The sequence below is a fragment of the Lissotriton helveticus genome, chromosome 6 (assembly GCF_964261635.1).
Source record: "Lissotriton helveticus chromosome 6, aLisHel1.1, whole genome shotgun sequence".
NCBI classification, from domain to species: Eukaryota; Metazoa; Chordata; class Amphibia; order Caudata; family Salamandridae; genus Lissotriton; species Lissotriton helveticus.
Genome location: NC_136067.1, coordinates 1,722,039,953 through 1,722,061,174, shown reverse-complemented (window position 1 = coordinate 1,722,061,174; position 21,222 = coordinate 1,722,039,953). Strand labels below are relative to the sequence as shown.

Sequence of the window (21,222 nt, the reverse complement as noted above, 5' to 3'; positions counted from 1 at the left end):
AAAGAGCTCGGACAGACAGTCAGAAAACAAAAAAGAAACTAAGGCATGCCCTCTCAGCTGAAAATAGGAAATACTATATAGCAAACGAGCATCTAGAAAATCGTGCTTATCGTGTGGTGCCTAGGGGAGTGGGGGAGGACATCTTGCCAGCAGCAGCTCCTGATACCTAAACGCTTTTTAAATAAATACTTTTCCTGGTTGATAGCCTTTAACTGGAATACAGCAAGATGCTGAAAAAGGCAACAGTTGATATTGCAACAATTCTTCTGACCTGGAATATACAAAGAAGCTCCTAATTATTGTAAAAACCTGTTGTACTGGTTAGTTGATGAATACCGATACAATACCAACATTCCCTTATAACTTTTACCAGGTGCCTTTTCAGTGAATTTGTAACGGAGCTTGTTTGCCCCTTGAACGTATCTGGACAAGATCACAGGCCTATTCTGATTATAGTAGGCTATTGTACAAGATATCCTGAGGCTTTTCTATTCTGAGGACCCACAGCAGCCCATATGTGTGACAATTCTATTCCCCTTTTATCCAAAATGTGACTTTATACTGAAATACTTTCTAATCGGTGTACCAATTTCACCTCTCAATTTATGCAACAGATATGTAAAATTTTGCAAATCAGACATATCAAGACATCAGTTTACCATCCTCATACCGATAAATAAGATGAAGGATACAATAAGATCACAAAAATCCTGAGAATGCTAAGAAAAAAAAAAGCTGACATGATGGTAAAGACTGAGAACAGTCTTGCCCTGAACATTGCTCATTCTGTACAGTACACCTCAAACATACATTTACTTCATCCCATTTGAACTCCTATTTGGATATCAACCAAAAATATAGTAGATTAGCACAGGAAGAATAAGAAGGCAAAGAAGTTCAAACCATCTCATTGGTTGATTATGTTCTAGGTATTCAGGACTGCTTACATGTTAAACAAGAGAATGAAAGGGAAATCTACAAAAAACAAGAAGACGCCTATAATCGTGGGGCAAGGTAGAGAACATTACAAGCAGGGAACAAGGTGTTGGCATTACTTCCTAATCCAAAGCACATTCTTTTGCCACAATGCCATAGTCCCTATATGGTGATCAAACCTGCAGGAAAGTAACATAAAATATAGCCCAATTTGACAGGAAACCAGAAACACAAATCAACCAAATAGGTTTATTAAAACAAATGGGAAACTTCACCAAAAGCATGCATGGTTAGCATCACCCAAGACATAGACTCTTCCAGTTATGATGATACTGGAAGAATGTCAAGTATTTGGCAAGATCTTGTAGAATGCTATGCTGTCACATCAACAAAAATAGATTTCTACCATTTATTAGAGAGTGATGGAGATGTATTCTCCACCACACCCAGACAAAAACCTACATTTTCTCTCTTCACATGAAAACAAAAGACGGAACACCCACATAATAATTTATCCATATAGGATCCCAGAAGTTAGGAGAGAAGAAGAACAGCAAAGTCTAGAATCTATGGTCAAACTAGGTATCATAAAGCCATCCTAGAGGAACTGTCATGTTAGCCCCAAAGTCCACAACATTAATTCAATTGTGTATCTAGTTTCCTCAACTTGTCTGACTTTGATGCATACCTAATGCATCAAGAGGACAAATTGATTGAACAATCAGGAAAAGCAGTACACATCAGTGTTAGACCTGATATAACTGGTATGGATTTTCCCAGTATTTTTGCCTTTGCCTTCTGTGTTTTTGCTCTGTGTTGGGCTATGTTTTGCTGGTCTAGATGCTTTGGGCACTTGCCACTGCTGTTCAGTGCCAAAGTGCAAGTGCTCCCTGTAAACTGTTGTTATGGATAGGTGATTCCATCCATAGTCAGTCCCTAGTACAGTGCACTGTGTGTGCCCAGGGCCTGTATATCAAATACTGCTAGTGGGCCTGCAGCACTGATTGTTCCACCCACATAAGCAGCCTGAATATGTAACTCCGACCTGCCACTGCGGTGTCTGTGCACAGTTTGGTACTGCCATGTTGACCTGGCAGCAAGTGCACCCACTTGCCATGCCCTAAAATTCCCTTTTCTTACATGTGAGGTACCCCTGTGGGCAGGGTGCAGTGTATGTGAAAGCTAGAACATGCCCTGATGTGTGTGGCATGTCCTGATAGTGTTATACTGCTAATTTCGTTTTTCACTATTGAAAGGCTATCTGTCCCATAGGATAGGATGGGGAGTTTGCTTATAACATCTTATAAGCATAACTGCCTATGGGAACAAGATAGGAAAATAAAGTTTGATATGCCTGAAGTCAGAATGTTACGATGCATCTTTTAGTGAGGGTGATTTTTACATTCTGGGTTTATTTAAAAAATATATATATATTTATTAGACTTTTTATCCCATTTTATACAAGAAAGGCAGAGTAGAAATTGACATTCTGGGTTTAAAAATATCACTTTTAGATAGTAGGTATTTTCTTGCCTAACCATCGAGTGTGCCTCTGCTAGGTTGTGCATTGACTGTCTGGCTTTGGAGTGACAGGGGCTGGGGATGTGCATTATGTTCAGCCACATGGGGGGTTGAGGTGTGTCCTGCCTTTCCAGGGAGAGTCAGGCTTGAGCTAAATAGACCTGGGCTGCATTCAGAGTAAGGGGGGGGAGATTTCTTTCACACCTGAATGGGCCTGGTCTGCCAAGGACTATGCCGTCTCCACCTCCTGCCAGGAAGCTGCACCAGAGAAGACAGTACTAGTTTTGGCTGGGCAAAGAGCTTCTCTGCCACAGAGAACAAAGGATATTGTAATATAAAAAGAGGGGCCCATACCTCAGACTTTTAGATCATTCTGGGAAACATGAGGAACCTTTGCCAAGGAGAAGGGCTGGAGAAACGGAGGAGGAACACTGCCCCTGTGCTGTTTGCTGTGTGGGGTTGGCCTGCAGTGGCGGGTTCTACCAAGAAAAGGGAAAGGACTTTGGTGTGTGCTGTGTCCCTGCTTGAGAAAGAACTCCAAGGGCTTGAAGAAGAGCTTGACTCCTGTTCTTAAGTTTCAGGGACACAAAGACTTCACCCCCAGCTCCCCTGAACTTCCTTGCTGGGGATTCTGACCTGCCAAGATGTGCCTGTCGCTGATCTGGGTCTCTGGAGGTTGTTCTGGCTGTTGGGAGCTGGAAAAGCAGCGCATCGACGAGAAGCGCGACACATCCGTACCTGTTTCCAACGCACCGCCGAAGAAACTGAACAGCGCCGGCCCATGGATTGAGAAATCATCACATGCCGCATCGAGTGCACCAGTCTCCTAAGTCCGAGACCATCGCACCGAATCCGACGCAAGCCATGCTGTCCAGCTGCAAGAATCCATGAATCGTCCTGGAACGTCTCATCGTAACGAGGAGCCAGGTCTGTCACGTCGTCGGGGGACGTAGTAAGAAACCAACGCATCACCTCCCCACGCAGTAAGAAACAGAGCATCACCTCCTCTCCGGTAAGGAACCGACGCATCACCTCCCCTGCGCAGCAGTAAGGAACAGACGCATCACCTCCCCTGCAGCAAGGAACCGACGCATCACCTTCCCTGCAACCCTTTTTGTGTCTATGTGCAATGCATCCATGGTACTTTGAGAAAAAAGTGTTGCACCTGCAATTTGTTTTGAACTGAACTATTTCTACCATTTGAAAGTAATATTTATATTACTGTAATGTGGATTTTTGTCGTTTTGGTCTTGTTTGGTTAAGATAAAGATTACTTATTTTTCTAAACTGGTGTGGTGTCCATTTGTAGTGTTTTCACTGTATTACTGTTGGTTATGTGCAAATGCTTTACACAATGCGTGCGAGATAAGCTAGTCTGCTTGTGCTAAGTTACCAAGGGGGTGAGCAAGGGTTATTTTAGAAGTGTATCCCCCTTACCCAGAATAGGATGAAGGGTCCCTACTTGGATAATGCTGCAAACCATTGCCAACTAGAGATCCCCCTATTTCTAACAATCAGCACACTGAAAAAAGACGCTTGCTGGTTGTACCACACACAAAAAACAGATATAAAGCAGCCTTTTATTCTCCTTAAGGACTATTAATTTAAAGAATTGCGATTAGGTGTTGATGGACCTCTGGCAACTTAAGTCGGCGATTCATGAAGATAATATTAGGTCATTATAATACCTATATTTCAATGTATGTGGATGACATATTCACTTCAGTGTTAGGGGAGAACATGTCAAACAAGCCGTATTGAAGGAACTGAAGAAAGCAGGGTTAACAGCAAACCATGCCAAGTGTATATTAGAAGCCCACCAAATCAAGTAGTTGGGTCATGTCACAGGAAATGGGGTTCTCCATCCTCAGAAAGACAAAATAGCGGCATTAAAACATTTAAAAATTCCTACTACAAAAAAAAAGTCATGGCATTTCTGGGGTCTGTAAGCTATTTTCAAAGACTTATTACCAACTTCTCTTTAATGGCTGTTGACAAGTTTGTGCCCCGACCAAGTGATTTGGAGACAAGAAGGGGGCTATTAGGACACTACAGAAGACTCATTTCTCAAAACCTGGTGTACGTTGCCCTGACTTTATTATGCCATTTGTTTCACACTGATGCGCAAAGAGTTGGATTCATAGCCGTTCTCTCAGAAGAATGTGGTTTACATCCCATTCTGTTCATAAGTTCCAAATTATCCAAACCTTTTCTTTTGATGTGATAAATAAGTCTGGTTTAATGCAAATCAACACAGGTTTTTTTTTACTCTCACTCCTGATGACCGATCATTTGGCCTTTCAGTGCGTGGAGTTAGAGGGTGACCACCTGTAGTGGTGTCCCATTCACCTTAAACTACTACCACTATGCACCTTACCACGTATCACATACATGTAATTTATACTTAAGATACAAGAACTTTGTGGCTCCCCAGAAGAGAAACAGATGAGGCAGGGAGTCATCTAAATGAATATGTGACCTAAACAAGTCTGGTTACGCAAGCTGGCAGAGGAACCTTTCATATCCTGGATGAGTTAAGAACTGAATGCGGTGGAGAATTTCGACTTTCACAGGCAGGGTGCTGACACATGAATGGGGGTGAGGAAGCTTCCGCCAACACTTACCTCTTTAAATCCTGCAGTCCTGCCACTGCTGAACAAGGCCCATCCCCGCCACTGCTGAACAAGGCCCATCCCCAACACCAACAAGATGGGATGAAACGCTCCATGGTTACAAAAGAGAGGAAAAGATACTCTGATTCTTTCCAGAGTGATCATGGGTAGCAGGGATGAGCAATGTGAATGAGCACACATACACACACATTAAACAGCAGTTGTTCCTCCAATAGATCCAATCCGAGAACAGAAGGTGGGGGTTGGAATAAGGCACTTCCCTCTCAAATAGCTATATACAGAGAGCCCAGAGAGAGATCAGCAGGGCAGATCTGAAGAGGCACAAGAGATCCTGACTGCTGCCCTCGTCTCTCCTTAGGCAAGTGAGAAAAATGGAAAGGGTGGAGAGATAAAGTTAGATGGGGAGTGTGGTATATAAATAAATAATACCGGATCTATTTTTGAATGAATGAATGAATAACAGATAGCTCAATAAAATAAGAGTCAAGATTCGAGGTAGTAGGAGTTTCTGCAGGTTTATTACAGCATAAGGACAGGATCAGGACAACCTGCATAGAATGACCCAGCAGCTGCTGGGGCTTGGTCTGGGATGAGCGCGCTAGCTTTTAATAACAATACATCAACTTTATATACATAGCGCAAACACATAGCATTACATTGCAGTAGGCGTAACAGTGGGTGGAGCAGGAGGCGTGACGCGTAGCAGTCGCGAGAGATAACAGTAAAAGTAGGTGTAACTGGGAGTATACATGGACATGTGATGCAAACGTAACAGAATATGTCATGAATGGGCGGAAACTTTGGAGGGGGCTACCTAAGGAGCCGGGACCTCTAACCTGATGGTGCGCGCAAACCGGCAATGACGTATTACTAGGAGAAGCTGGGGGCTATGAACTCTGTGCTAGGAGCAGAGACTAGAGTCTGGAGGGTCGGAGCGACATGTACCTAAACCCTATCTGGTATCTGATGTTTAGGGAACATGTTGATATAAACTAGAAATCATGAGGGGAAAAGCTAACTTGATTCTAAGACTGGACCATGCATTATTCTACATGTAGTGCGTGATGAAGAATATTAAATGACCATTAATACAGTATTTCTCTAACGTGGAGCCGAATAGGCTAGACAATGACGGAAACTATTGATGCAGTTCAGTAGCTTAGGAATGCAGAGAAGGAGGACTGAACTGATAACTGGAACTATAACATACTCTTGGCAGACTCAGAGGCAGAGCCAAGCTGCACCGGGCACTGCGAGGCAGGAAGTAAGTGAAGGGTCGAGGATACAGGTGGGGGCTGTATCGCTCCTTAGCGAGGCTTTTCAGGAGACAGGAGCTGAATCTGATGTCCGGGCCCTTTTGAGGCCTGGAAACGGGGATTTTATAATGGAATAGCGTGCACACTAAGAAACGTGGCAACATAACTTTACCTAGGCCTGATATTCGTAGTATTCACGAGGACTGGAAAACTGGCATACTAGAGGTGGACACGACTGTAATTGCGTCATTAATCAGACATGGGGAATAACATATGCATATTGGTCATGCACACATAACCTATGATGGATGAGGCGTAGGGACACAGAACATGGCAAAATTTACTTTTCCACATTCCCTCCTTGTCACTACGTTTCCATCAGGAAACATCAATATTCATGATACCATCTATCATTTCATACAGTACCATTTGCTCGTCTCGAATTGTCTTGGAACGGGATTTAGAACGGGGCTTGGGACTAGGAATACAAGAGGTAGCACACATGCTGCAAATCGCAGGGCCACATTGTATACAGAGGCAGCAGCTGAATATGATTGCTACTGCAATACCTAGAAAGGACAGGACTTTCCATCCCCATGCGGAAATTATATTCCAGAACCAACCGGACCATGTCCAGGTGCCTGGATCTTGGTGTAACAGATGGGCAATTTTATGGAGTCTGGTTATAGCTAAATAAACAGACGGCGCGTTATTTGGAATGAAAATGCAGCAACTAGATCCGATGACTCTACAGGCCCCGCCCCTATCGGCCAGTATGACGTCAAGGACGAGACGATTTTGCAAAACGACAAATCTCATAGCAGATTGTTCTTCGGTTAAGTTACCTAGAGCAGAGGCAGTCTCATTTACTACAGCTTCAAGGGTTCTGGTTAACCTACGGATCAGTTTACTGTTCTGGACAGGTCCTACAAAGAAGAAGAAACCTTTATTGAAATCTGTATACTGTTCTAGAGTAGTTTCAGTATAATCGACAATTGGGGACTCCCTTCTATGTCTAATGTGTACTAGATGTGTGTTTCTGTGATAATCAGATGGGGCTAGGAAAACAGGTGGCAGTAGGAAAGCAATGTAACAGGTTCCCTCCCAATCGAGGGGCAAACGGACATATGCGGTCTGACCACAAATAAAATAAGAATGACGTGAGGCTTTGAAAACAGATTTCCCACTGTCACTATACTGGATAACAGTAGTACAGTCACTATGACCTACATGTATGGAACCATAACTACGGACACATAATTCGCCTTTGACAGGTAATACTGAAATAGCAGGTAAGTCTGGAGTAGTATCAGACTGAACATTCAGGACCATAAAATTCGACGAATAATTACCTAAATTATATACTTCATTTTCTAGATCTAAACCTGTTCTGTGGGGGAAACCTTGCTTGTCTGAAAAACTTGTACTGTTAAGAAAAGACATATCTGTTGAGGATGACGTTAGCGTGGACCATGCTCCACACGAACCATTATATGAGAATGGATAAGGAAAAAGTGGCAGAACTCCCTTCGGTGTCTGGAAAGGGGGGAGTCGACCACACACCCAACAATTAGTGGCATTGCTGGTCTGGTGTGAGTAATGTAACATACGGATAAATGTGTTGTTGCGCATAGCGAGGCGGTATGAATATTCGTGAGGAGGCAGATCACTAAACGTGTGCTCTACTGTAGCATTAGCAGACATATTTACATGAGGAACTGGAAAATACAGATAGAACGCATAACTGGTGCAGGAAATCAAGATGCTGATGAATAATACGAAACTCAGAAAAACGATACATTGAATTGAACTTCGACTGACTCTCTCACTATGGGGGTCTATTTTATACATGTCAGAAACAGTCTAACCGTTTCACCTAGGGGAGGACTTATACAATCAAACTGACTGACTTATTTTACTAGACCTGAGCTTTAACTTATACTCCTGCTGCGGAGTTTTCTCTAACCAGGGAGGGGTTGTAATAATGTCTTGTGCGGGACAGTCCTTTAAAACAATGTTTTGGCAGTTTTTAAAATCCTGGGAATCCTGGGAAATGTTTTTAGAAACGGGTTTCAATCCATTGAAAAGTTTAATATGAGAAAGATGGACCCATCCTTTTCTGCCTTCCAACTTGACGGCAGTACGGGTGGTCAAGAGGACCTGACGTGGCTCCTTCCAACGTGGTTCCAGCGGACTTGATCTGTCAAAATTTCTGATCATCACCAAGGAGCCTGGAACGATTTCATGCGGGGCCACCTCGGTATTGTCTGGAAATGCGGCAGCAACCTGTGAACGACATGAGTTGAGGGCAGACATCAAGGAAGCTAGGTAATCTGTCAGCATATTACATGAAACATCGGTAATACTTCGGGGTCTAGGAGTACCCCACATATTAGGGGGGCGGCCGAATACGACCTCATACGGGGACAGACCTGATCTAGAATGTGCGACCATGCGCATATAAAACAAAGCGACTGGCAGAGCTACTAGCCAGTCCACACCTTTTTCTTTACAGACTTTTGCAATGCGGATTTTCAGGGTCTGATTATGTCTCTCGACTAGACCGGCTGCTTCAGGATGGCGTACACAATGGAACTTCCACTGGTACCCTAACAACAGGGAAACATGCTTCATTAACTCTGAGGAGAATGGCTGACCGTTATCAGAATATACGACTCTAGGGAGTCCATATCTAGGGAAAAATTCACGAACCAACTGCTTGGCAGTGGTCGCGGCTGTGTAATCTGGGACTGGATATGCTTCTGTCCACCTGGACAAAGCGCATACGACTACAAGGACATACTTGAAACCTCGACATCGCTCCATCTGAATATAATCCATCTGGAGGACCTCAAAAGGGTGGTCAGGGGGCTGGAAACCACCTTGTTCCACCGGGACACTTTTACCTGGATTAAACTGACAACATATCATACAGGTACGGACTTTCTGTTTGGCTGCAGCTCGTAAATGCTTATTGAACCAAATATTCTGGATACTGTCTAACATAGCTTTTTCTCCTAAATGTGCTGGACTATGTGCGGTATTGATAATGACTTGAACCATAGAATCGGGGAGAAACCATGTGGCTCTGCCCTTCGTTAACCATCCTTGATCTGTCTGGACCCCTCCTTGTTCAGACCATTTCTTGATTTCATCGGGAGTAGCATGTAACTGGATATCTATGACATCTTGTGTAGGGTCCTTAACTGTCATGCATGTAGTCAGGTCTGGGGTGTGTGTCTGATTGACTGGAATGTCTAGAGTCTGTGCTGTAAGCTTGGCTGTGCGATCGGCTAGATCATTACCCTGGGAAATAATGTCAGTAACTTTCGTATGTGCTTTACATTTCATGATAGCAATGGATGTCGGTAAATGTATGGCATCTAACAGGGCTTGAATAAGGAGACCATGCTGAATCTTGGTTCCATGAGAAGTCATGAAACCTCTCTCCTGCCAGAGCACTCCGAAGTCGTGTACAACTCCGAATGCGTAACGTGAATCTGTGTAAACATTAACTTTCAGGTTCTTGGCATGTATACAGGCTTGTGTCAGAGCGACTAGCTCTGCTGCTTGAGCGGACAGGGTGTCAATACGGTGTGTTTCAACAACTTCGGTGTCAGTAGTCACTGCATACGCGGCGACTAGTTCTCCTGTACTAGTTCTCATACATGAACCATCCACATAAAGTGTCAGGTCAGGATCTTGTAACGGAATGTCTGTCAGGTCTTGTCTTGGCTTTGTCGTAATATTAACTACTTCCACACAGTCATGTGGGTCAGGATTTGAACTAACTGATGGTAACAGTGTAGCAGGATTCAGGACGTTGCAGCGTCTAATTTCTATGTGTGGCTGGAACAGTGTCAATTCATAACCTGTTAAACGTGCAATTGTCAAGTGCTGAGTTTGTGTTCGGTTTAAAAGAACTTCTACTGAATGTGGAACTTGTACTGTCAGGGAATGTCCTAAAACTATGGAATCACTTTGTCTGATAGCTAGTGCTGTAGCTGCAACTGACTTGAGGCACGCAGGCAACGCCTGGGCGACTGGATCTAATGTGCTCGAAAAATAAGCACAGGGCTTGTATTGTCCTGCTTGATCTTGTGTGAGAACAGATAATGCTGTACCTTCGCGTTCAGTAACAAAAAGTGTAAAAGGCTTACTGTAGTTCGGTGTAGCTAGAACTGGAGCTTGACATAAAGCTTTCTTTAACTCGTTGAAACTAAGTGTATGGTCAGATGTCCAAGGGAGGACAGTCGATACGGCTGCCTCCTGTGTCGTTAACTGTATCAGTGACTTGGCTAGAAATGCATACTGGGGAATCCATTGTCTGCAATAAGAAGTAAGGCCGATAAAGGCACGTACCTCCTTCTGGGTTCTGGGCTGGGGAAGACTCGCTATTAACTGAATACGGTCTGGTGTCAACTGCCTACCCCTCTTGGACAGCAAGTGTCCTAAGTATACCACTTGCTGGACACAGAATTGAAGCTTCGAAGGTGACACCTTGTGCCCCATCTCGGCTAGAAAATACAAAACTGTAAGGGATGCTCGCTCGCAAGCACGTTCAGAACGGGCTGTGATCAGTAGATCATCGACATACTGGAGCAGGGCAGTGTCAGTTGGCATGTGAATATTGTCTAGTTGTCTCTTAAGTGCTTGACTATAAATACTAGGACTTTCTGTGAAACCTTGAGGAGCGCGTGTGAACATATAGCTCCTTCCATTTAAACAAAATCCGAAAAGAAACTGGCTGTCTGGATGAATTGGAACACTGAAAAATGCATTCTTGAGGTGTATGACAGTGAAAAACGTGGCTTCGGAATCAATGGCTGTTAACAGGGAAGAAATGTCTGGAACAACTGGGTACTGAGGAATAATACATTTATTAAGCTCTCGTAAATCAATCACTAATCGATATACTGGGGGTGCATTTGGATCAGTACGTTTCATGACTGGAATGATCGGAGAATTGCATACATTGGAGTCAGTTTCTACAACTACTCCTTGAGCCATGAGCTCGTCAATAATTTTGGATAAGGCTGCTACAGCCTCAGGTGGCAATCTGTACTGTCTGATTCGGGGTAACACTACACCTGGCTTGAGAGTCACACGATAGGGTGTGATTTGCATATAACCTACATCAGTTGGACCTTGCGCCCATAAATGCTGTGGAACATTAGACAATCTTGAATCAAAATCTCGTAATACATAGTGACCCTTAAAGTCACGTAGGAACAATCGTATTCCCTCTGGGGAACAGCAAATAACTGCACCTAATTCTTTCAGTGTCTTGATGCCTAATAGGTTTTCTGGACATGACTTAGTAAGTAACAGATCAGTAGTACGGGACAATGGACCTACTTCTAGAGTGACTGGCTTAGATATCTCATTAACTATTGGCTTTCCTGAAAATCCAAGGGAAACATTTCTTGAGCCTGAGAGCGGAGCCCCTGGAACTTCGGCGTGACTAATTGTGGTCCTACTTGCCCCTGTATCGATCAAAAACTTTCTGTCTTTCCCTAATACTTGACTGTGAACATAGGGACCTTCTTGATCTACAGGTATCTCGATGAGAGGCAAGCCTACCTCCCTCTCTAGGCTGTTTCATGAATATGGCTGGTACTCTGGATACTCTGTCTGAGCATACTGGTACATCTGCGATGTAACGTGCTGTGTTGCAGCAATAGGCTGCGGTGCTGTAACTGTCTGTTGTGCATTCTGTGGTTGAGGAGTCTGTGAAACTTGTTCTTGTCTAGGCGGACGTGGTCTCTCTTTAGTCTTACCAGTAGCTATATTATGTTTCAGAACTGCACACTCGTTTATAAAATGACCTGGCTGTTTACAATAATTGCAGTTCCCTTTAACGGGAGCTGCAGGATGACTGGCTTGATTCGGACCCCTCTTCTGACTGTCTTGAGGAACAGATTGTGCAACTAGCACTTTCATTTTCGTGTCTTTCATACGTTTTCTTTCGTGTTCTTGCTCTTCCCTGATTCTATTCTGGTGATACTGGAGCATCTGGAGCATCTGGGACGGGGTATTAGCTTGCCAGGTGCTTTCGACTTTCAAAACTCGGTTTTTAATTTGTGGGCTTGAATTCTCGACTAATTTGGTAACAAAAAGATGAGGGTATGACTCACTACTTGTCTTGAGACCACTGTTAATACTGAAACATTTCTCAAATCTAGAATAAAAATCACTAATATCTTCATCTTGTTTCTGTTTACAGGCTGAGATTGCATCCCAGTCTTCTTTTCTCGTTGTCAATAATCTAGGTAAAACTTGAATCAATAATTCTGGTAATTCTTTACATTTATCTCCAAGACCGGTACCTGGTACTCGTGCCTTGTCTTCAGCTTCTAGAGCTGCCCAATCTATCTTTTTCTCTCCCACCTCCCATTCTTTTTCCTTTAGCTTTTCATACACCCCTGCGGGCAACAGGACTTTTAACATTTTAACGATATCTGGGTAAGTGTATTCTCCCATTCTGAGCATGTCTTTTAATTCTCTATGGAACCCTGCTGGATCTTTGTCATGACAGGGGATTAATTTCTTCATTTCAAGAAGTTCCATCTTTGTGATTGGAGTGTATACAAACACTCGTTGCATTTCGCCACCCGCCCCTTGGACTGGGTGGACTTCTCGTAACGGATTCTGTTTGTCTATGTAGAATGATTTGCTTTCTGGGGGTAAAACATGAACAAAATGCGGATTCAGAAACGTTCTATACTTGTGACGCTGTTCTAGAATGACACTAACTAAATCGGTACCTAGACCTCTCCATCTATACTGGAGTAACTCGTTCAGGATATCGTGCAACGGACCTGGATCAGAGTGCTGACCCTCATACAAAGTAATGAGGTGCTGGATCATATACGTACCCACCAGTCGCTGCTCGGCTGGGGGCAATTTCAGAAACATTTGTGCCACTATTTCGTCTGGAAAAGTGGTAGAATCAGTAATCCATCGGACTGCTGATCGGGCTAGTTCTTGTTCGTGCATAGTACTTAATTCACTGTAACCGACTCGTGATTTCAGAATGTGATCGGTAGCTTGAAATACTTGTTCTAGAGAACCTTGTTCTGGTGCTGGATGATGAAAAGTAGACTTGCGTTCTAGACTTAAATGGCGATCTGGAAATCTAGATTTTCCTACATACGCTATTCTGGCGGGATTCTCGTTCTCTTCCTCTTCAGGATCAGAGATACTTTCTTTCTCGCTTACTTGTGCTGCTTTACGCTGGTCGTGTAACCTTATTATTTCTTTACGAATTTTCTTGTACATACTCTCCATGGCACCGACGGTCTTGTGCTTACCCTCGGCTATATTATCACTCCACCTTGTCAGGATTCTCATTTCGGCGGAATCTTTAGACGGGTAGTCTTGTTCTCTTATTAGACAATTGATCAGGAACTTTAATATCATGAGCTGGATCTCGGCTTTCCTTTGAGACATAATCTCGCCAATGCTTTCTGGATCATCCCCTGTACGGATGAAACGATATATTCTGTCTAGATCTTCTTTCATATTCGGTAAGGTGACTAGATACTCGGTCACTCTCCTTACACGTAAGGAATATAAAACCATATTATACTCGCCTGGGACTGGATCATAGACACATTCGTTAAGGGCTTGTCTGATTTCTGTGACAGACTTATTACTTTTAGGAGTACGCTGTGATGCTTGAGCATGTAATTCGAGTGCTGATAAACGCTTGTGTGGCGGCGGGGTTTGAGGAGTAGCTCCTCCTGCGGCCCCTAGACTGGAGTCGTCTACTGAGGCTCTACGTCCTGGCAGAGTGGGAAATGGAACTGTAGGCTGGACCGGGGGTACCGTAACAGGTACTCCGGTGTCTGGAGGAGCGGGAAGTGCCTGATTTGCAGGGACTGGCGGAGCGCGAACAGGATTCGCATATTCTGGGACTGTGTCGTCCAAATAGGACGAAATAAAAATATCAGCTGCGGTCGGTTTGTGACGTAGCTTGGTCGGAACTAATGGTGGCGGGAAATTACTGGATGCCTCTGGGGTTGCTTTTGGCAAGCCTTCGGCCAGCAGAGGATACATACCCTTAATAAGGGCATGCCTCTGTCTGTCTGACTGTTCGGCTTTGACTCGTTCACCTATCTCGATTAATTCTCTTTCTTGGACTCGTTCTTGGGATTCTCTACTTAACTCTGACTTTCTGACTTCCTTTTCCGTTCTTCTATGAGCTTCCTTGCGCCATAACTCGATGGCATCTTTCTGTGACTGTCTGGCTTTCTTTTTCCATAATGCTTCTTCTACTCGCATGATACATTCGGCATCCCATGTACCCGATACGGGCCATCTATACTTTTCTTCTAACTGTTTGGTATACTCTACCCATAAATCTAGATACAATATGGCGCTTATGCCATGTTTCTGATACATAAAATGACCTGGACTGTCCCTAGGCGGGACAGGAACTGCTTCTTCCAGCAGACCCTTTCTAGTTTTTAACTGACGTAACTTGGAAAAGAGCGGCATGACTGAACTGTAATCTGGACACAATACAATACACAATGAAAACACAAAATCACGTCGCACTCATACCACAACAGTAAAATACATGAAGAACATTATAAATAACAGTTCGAACAGAATTTTACCTGAAATACTGAGAACAGAAATACAAGAATTTTTCTCGAGAACGGAACAGACTAGAGTTACTGGATGCACTGCTATAACAGTACGGAACATACCGGTCCCATAAAGGGACGCATCAAGACCCGTATCCACCTAGGTGAACACTTCGTTTGTGAGTCTGGGCACCACCAACCCACGGACCAGGAGTCAATTTAGATTGGTCCTGTCTAGATACTACCCCAGCAATGGTACTCACCGGGCAGCAAGAACGGAAAGGCCTCGGACTGGACTGGACGACGGACGACGAACTTCGGACTTCAGTTACGGGTGGGCCTCCGGATACCTCGGACCTTGGACTCTTGGCTTGGGCTCTGGTCGGGACTCGCCGCGTTCCTCCACCGTCTCGTTCGGATGCTGGACCGCCTCCTCCGTCTCCTCCGTGGGCCTGAGGGATACTTGAGGCAGAAATATCTGCACGTGGCCGGTATGGTTCCGTCACGGCTGCAGAGGGTCAGGGGGTCGGCGTGGCTTCACCGACGCGTGGGGAAAGGGCAAGTCCCTGTTCGGGCGCCATTATGTGGTATATAAATAAATAATACCGGATCTATTTTTGAATGAATGAATGAATAACAGATAGCTCAATAAAATAAGAGTCAAGATTCGAGGTAGTAGGAGTTTCTGCAGGTTTATTACAGCATAAGGACAGGATCAGGACAACCTGCATAGAATGACCCAGCAGCTGCTGGGGCTTGGTCTGGGATGAGCGCGCTAGCTTTTAATAACAATACATCAACTTTATATACATAGCGCAAACACATAGCATTACATTGCAGTAGGCGTAACAGTGGGTGGAGCAGGAGGCGTGACGCGTAGCAGTCGCGAGAGATAACAGTAAAAGTAGGTGTAACTGGGAGTATACATGGACATGTGATGCAAACGTAACAGAATATGTCATGAATGGGCGGAAACTTTGGAGGGGGCTACCTAAGGAGCCGGGACCTCTAACCTGATGGTGCGCGCAAACCGGCAATGACGTATTACTAGGAGAAGCTGGGGGCTATGAACTCTGTGCTAGGAGCAGAGACTAGAGTCTGGAGGGTCGGAGCGACATGTACCTAAACCCTATCTGGTATCTGATGTTTAGGGAACATGTTGATATAAACTAGAAATCATGAGGGGAAAAGCTAACTTGATTCTAAGACTGGACCATGCATTATTCTACATGTAGTGCGTGATGAAGAATATTAAATGACCATTAATACAGTATTTCTCTAACGTGGAGCCGAATAGGCTAGACAATGACGGAAACTATTGATGCAGTTCAGTAGCTTAGGAATGCAGAGAAGGAGGACTGAACTGATAACTGGAACTATAACATACTCTTGGCAGACTCAGAGGCAGAGCCAAGCTGCACCGGGCACTGCGAGGCAGGAAGTAAGTGAAGGGTCGAGGATACAGGTGGGGGCTGTATCGCTCCTTAGCGAGGCTTTTCAGGAGACAGGAGCTGAATCTGATGTCCGGGCCCTTTTGAGGCCTGGAAACGGGGATTTTATAATGGAATAGCGTGCACACTAAGAAACGTGGCAACATAACTTTACCTAGGCCTGATATTCGTAGTATTCACGAGGACTGGAAAACTGGCATACTAGAGGTGGACACGACTGTAATTGCGTCATTAATCAGACATGGGGAATAACATATGCATATTGGTCATGCACACATAACCTATGATGGATGAGGCGTAGGGACACAGAACATGGCAAAATTTACTTTTCCACAGGAGGAAGAAACGGAAGGATGAGAGAGAACAGGTCTGGGGAGCAAGAGGAGCTCTTGACAGCTACCGTGTTCTCTCCCTTGGGAAGGAGTACCAGGAACCTCTGCCTAGTAGCCAGACCTACTATATGGAGGAAAAAAGACAAAGACACTGGGAAACGTTATAAAAGGTTTTCACATTGAATAAAGAAGCCACAGAAATTATGATTTAATTTCCAGACTTACAATGACTGGTGACATAATTAAAGGGAGTCGTTTTCAGTATCATACTAAAGGTGTCTGTCATGTGAATCATTTACAGTTCTCTTTGAGGTTTACCAGGAACTCTTAAGATCAACTCTTAAAATCAACTTGCCAGTGAACACAGTCAGATGCAAGTTGGTTTTTGGTGGAAGAGAAATGTCTTTATCAGGACAAAGCTTAAGCTGTGCCTGACAAAGAAAAATGGTTGGATAGGCTGACTGGGCAGTCCCACTGTATCTTAGAACGTCTTGTCACAAAGCTCATGGAGGCCTCTAATGAATATTTTTCACAAAAACAAGGGTGTTCCGTCATTTCTGTTAGCAATATTAACTACAAGAAATGTCCTCAGTTCTTCGGGTATTTTTCCTTAGACCCATTTCCTTCAGTTGCGGGGGTTCCTACAATTCTATTTCCAAATCCACAAGAAATAGCTGGTACCACAGGTGTACGGCAATTATTCCAGGATTTCTCTTTGCACCCTTCAGCCTGAGGAGAGAAGTTCCTCACAGACAAGCAAGCTTTCACAGCAGGACCTTAACTGAGGGTCAGTGACCAGGAGGATGTGCCACCATTCTGGGAATAGAATGCAGAAATCAGAAACTCAGAGCACCAAACATGCAAAATAGTTAATCCTTGCCTAAAATCCCTTACAGCTTCATCCCTGGTCTTCAAATGTAGTTCCTTGAACTTACAAAGAAACCTCCTCCCCAATTAACACGTGACGTGGGCCTCCTGCAAGGCATGGATCCAATGTTTATCATTGTTTTCAATTCTCAACAGGGAAGGGTGCTCCAAGCTCATTTCAGGCATAGCTGCCACCTTGGCAGGTCCTAGGGAGACTCCTCCCTCTCGCCTTGGGAACTGTGTGGGCGATAATTTGAAGTGTCAGCGGGAGCAGCAGGGTGACCACATATTGCAATGCAGCACAGTGAGATATAAACCCGCAACAACGAGATGTATGTCAACTACAAGAACCTTATTGGTTTGTTCTCAATCTTTCGTTATTCTATGGTTGCTAAAGTGGGTTCCTTTGGGTAGTAATAAAGACCTATTAGCACAGACCAACACTAACAAAAGCGTTCTGTAGATCCCAAACATGTAATATCCTGACTTTGTGTTGCTCCAGGACAAGCAATCTTAACATGTGTGTGTGTCAGTATGAATGATATATAACCTCAACACAGTAGACACTCATTGTCTTATGTAACATTTCCTGTATATTGATCTAAAAATGGTATGATTCGTGTTATCGGCCTAATATCTGTGTGATGTAAAGCACCCTGACACCCTAAACTGGGTTGATTTGCATAATAAAAGAAATTACATAAAAGAAAATAAATCAGTATGTGCTATGTAAATGGTTATTACTGCAACTTCTTCTTTCAGATAGATACATATGACATACTTGCAGTGCATGTATACCTCTTACATAAATTGTTGTGAAAGTCCAACACCTCACTCCAAATCATAGTCTGTCAGTTAAACACTTCTAAAGTGACAAGGTGAGTGTCTTTGTTTACCTTCGTGACATTAGCATCCAGCTCCACCCAGCTCCCAGCCTGGATACACAAAAGAAGTGTGGGTTGCCACGCTAAAGTGAGGCAGGCATGTGTGTTGGGCCCAGCTTCCTTCAACCCCGCATGGTGCTGCTCTGAAAGCAAAGCAAGTAAAGTCCGGCCCCGCTGAAGATGTCCCGGGATAAATTTAGCATATTTCATGGGTCCCGCCAGGATCCAGCTCAATATTAGCTGCTGGATCCCCCTCATTTACTGTACTGATTGCAACATCTTCTCTGTGCTTTTCAGTGGATGCATTGAAATACTGCTATTTAGGATAGGCACTGATTGAATAGGTGGCAATCGCGAAATATCCTAGAAATATCCAAAATAAGTGTAATATAAACCTTCCCTGACGCTACTTTTCTAAAGAGCCAAGAATGGATCTTGCTTCGAAAGAACTGAAGCTATATATTACAAAACAATTCTAAACCATCCAAAACTTTAAGACTCACAACAAACGGAAAGAAATCTTCCCAGACTCATTATAACCACTAATGGGTCTTCCTGCTGCTTTAACAGCTGGTGACGCTTCTATTATTACAAGAAACGTAACACTGCGCATTTAGAACGCAATAACACTCTATGTGCTTATGGAATCTAAGTTGATGGAATGAGTGCAACCAGACAAAAACTCTGTGTTTATTAATGCAAATCCAACACAATACTTGTACTCCGTTGATAAATAAGTTCATTACCCACTGTGATTTATGAATAAATAAATACTCACACTTTGTCCTTGCTAAAGTCCGCATTCATTACACGAAAAAGCACAACTCGCCCAGAGCTCCAGCAGCAGATGCCTTGTCAGCAGCAGTTTGGCCTGCTTCTTTCTGCCTCCGTAGTCTACATCTGCTAAAGGGCAACTTCCGGGCACAAGAGAGCAGTCCAGGAGCCATGACATTCAAGGCTTCGTGATACAGCGTCCAGCTGACATTCATCGCTGACGCCCAGGTCTGCTCAGCTGAGGCTGTTTTCTAGTGACAGCAATATCATTGCATCTCTCGACGAAATACTACCACTTGTGCAATCAAGAACAAAAAAGGGCGAGCAAAAACATGCCTCTCTGCCTGCTATTGTTAGGAAGAACCATGTCATGTAAAAGAAATTATGTGATGCGACATGAATAACTCCCACCTTCGAGGTGACATAACATTCTGTAGAGGATATGTGTAAAAGGGTCCCGAAAAACAGACATATCACATACAATTTTGTAGCAGGGTGACCTAGTGAAATTTAGTTAGGGTCACCGGATTTGTGCCCCACAGAGATCTCTGCATAATTCTGAATTTTTCATAATCCACAAACTGCTGCTCAATTTGTGGATTACATTAAACAAATGTTAAATACCTTTCTCCTTTGTACCCATACCGTTCATAAATATAGATATGACTTTATATCCAAATAATGATTTTTTTTAATGGAAAAAGTATTAGCAAACTCAATAGGTCTCACCTATGCGAGCTCTATTGGCTTTGTCAATTTTTTTTTAGCCATGTTGCATAGTGGCGTACATGCTGTACGACATGTCTGAAAGTTTAAAAAAAGAAAAAACATTATGACACGTCCAGCGTTAACCGCATCATAGCTCCTTGATTTTATTTACTTTCAGCCAAGTTGCACAGCGACTGCGAGCACTAATGAGTAGTAAGCAAGCACTGCATTTTCTTTTACTTTTGCATTGCAATTGTTTTGAAAACTCTGTAACCCTATGATGGATTCCCCATCACACACATATGTACAGATTCACAATTACAACTGGAATACGTGACCTGTGCACTCTGCAGGGAGTCCAAGGATTGGATGGCCATGTATTATGAACAAATCAAACACAAAGAGATAATAGTCATGGAGTGCTGAAACTTTTCAGACACTCAACTCCAGTCACCATTAAATCTGGGCTGAATCCACCATCGTTCTTTAGCTCACTTCGCCACCCCAGTTCAGACCGAACCATATGCAAATTAGTCTTGACACTGTTCCTCATGGGACCAGTCCCGCCCAAACTGCCAAGCCAGGTCTTCCCTGGAGCGGAAAACCAGATTGGGGGTAAAACCCCTTATCAGCCAGCCTAGCGTTAATTCAGCAGCAAAGTGAGAAAGGGACCCACGTCTGGGCATACCCTGCCAACTTAGGGCGAGCAAAGCAAAGAAAAGGAGATGATGGACTCCTCCATGCTAACTAGTTACTCGACCCCCAGCTACTACGAACCTGTTGCAAAGTGACTATTCAATGCGACGTGTTGTGGACAAGAAGTAGGACTGTATTAGCCTCACTACCATTTGTGAGCCTTGAAAGAGTCACGAGATGACGAAACACGTTTTGGCTGTGCTTCTTCTGGCTATCACAACATGAACGAAGGCTGTGTTTTACGTTAGTGACTGCGTTACAACTTTTTGGACTGTACCACTATATTATCACAAATGTGCCAAAATAAACAGAAAACTTGTGTTTATTCAAAGAAAGTCCATACTGTCTGGACATTCGACTTATTGGAGAGTTCTTTGGCGTTTTGTATAACTCAGTTTCTAGAATGTATAGCATCACCACGACATGAGGAAAACAAGGTCTGCCAGTTCCGGCTAACGCCTTGCTCACACCTGTGATTGTTTGTTTCCATGATTCCCTCCAAATACAACATAATGAACAACGAAAATGGACAATGCCGTCAATACATAAACGTAGGAAAATTCCTATTTT

The 21,222-nt window shown here is 43.7% G+C and overlaps 1 protein-coding gene across 7 annotated transcripts in view; it reads right to left on the bottom strand.

Moving 5' to 3' along the window:
* ASB3 (ankyrin repeat and SOCS box containing 3) overlaps positions 1–21,222 on the bottom strand; it is a 471,022-nt gene that overhangs the window by 145,803 nt on the left and 303,997 nt on the right. The window lies entirely within an intron of this gene.